This window comes from Lissotriton vulgaris, chromosome 11 (assembly GCF_964263255.1).
Source record: "Lissotriton vulgaris chromosome 11, aLisVul1.2, whole genome shotgun sequence".
Taxonomy (NCBI): Eukaryota; Metazoa; Chordata; class Amphibia; order Caudata; family Salamandridae; genus Lissotriton; species Lissotriton vulgaris.
In genome coordinates this window covers 120,039,956-120,041,199 of record NC_141699.1, presented here as the reverse complement: position 1 = coordinate 120,041,199, position 1,244 = coordinate 120,039,956, and the positions used below count along the sequence as shown (strand labels likewise).

The following is a 1,244-nucleotide window of genomic DNA, read 5'->3' as shown; positions in this document are numbered from 1 at the left end:
GGAGTTACAAGGGTGCCTTCCCCTTCAAGAAAACAATTTTCTGGGCTGTTTGAACAACCTTAAATAGGAAATTGAGAACGCCGCCTCACGGAGAAGCTCAGTATTACACCCGACTGCAAATCCTCTCATAGGACGAAAATATAGCCCATCTTTAAGCTGTCCCTGAAATAAGCATACATGCCATAGCAAAGATTTGATTGTCTCTTTCTTTTACAATATTATTCAGTCTCCTTAGAGACTGTCAAAAATTGCAATGGCGACTATATTTCAAATCGCCACAGCGGGGTATTGGGTAAAGTTTTCAATAAGCAATAATCGCGCCTCGGTTAAACCTCATTGGCTACGATACTGCCACTGCGCAAAGCTAAAGAATTCATTGAAAATTACAGAGGCCCTCATCGTATTACCTCAAGTTAAAGAGAGTAGGAAAACTAGGTATCTGTGTTACGGCATCAGTATAATATTCGTGACTCATGTCAGTTAAAATATTAAAAGTGGTAGCGTTATATCTTCCATTTTGATCAGTGCTCTCGTCCTAAACGTTTTACTGAGACACGCAGAGGACTCTGGGAAATTGCATGTTAAGTAGCTTGTTTGACGGAGCACAAAACTAGTGCCGGTGTTTGCTCTTGGGGCTTGGTGCAGCCGGTGCTTTGTAGAAATGGAAGCGGCAGCATCGTCACGTCTGTAACTATATACGAAGGAGGCGTAGAAATAATTTGACGATCTTAAAATAGTGCGATTATTTCATATAACCCTCACTGCAGGTGTGTCGCTTCTCGGAGCTGTATTGTTGAAGTTGCAGCATTTCAGTCTTAGATTTATGAGGTACAATGTGGGTTTAATTGTTTTCGAAACATTACTCCTCCAGATCTAAAATTCAAGGGATTAATTATATTTAAACGGTATAATAAACGATTAATAAACCACCCAAGAGAAAGAACAGTGGTTTAGATTGCACATTTGTTTTTGTTCTGGAATGCGTGCTCAGTTGAGATACGTAAATCAGGGATTTCCAATCAGTCGATCACGAGCTACTGGCAGCTCCCTGTCGCCTTTGAGTAGCTTGCAGTCCCACACCTCCCTTTAGGCCTGTTTCAACCCATCTTTATTGTTCGCTTTGCATTGCTTGCCGCCCTCACCCAAACCAGCTGCTCTGATTGGCTGAATTGAGTTTAGCCGTGGTGAGGAGGGGTGAAGCGGGGGCTGTCAGATATATATATATATATCCATATATATATTGC

At 41.7% G+C, this 1,244-nt stretch overlaps 1 non-coding gene across 1 annotated transcript; it reads right to left on the bottom strand.

Moving 5' to 3' along the window:
* Positions 1-226: 226 nt before the first annotated feature.
* On the bottom strand, positions 227-366 carry LOC147679109 (U4 spliceosomal RNA). Its single transcript, XR_015301620.1, has one exon. It is a non-coding gene; the product is annotated as a U4 spliceosomal RNA (small nuclear RNA).
* Positions 367-1,244: the final 878 nt, after the last annotated feature.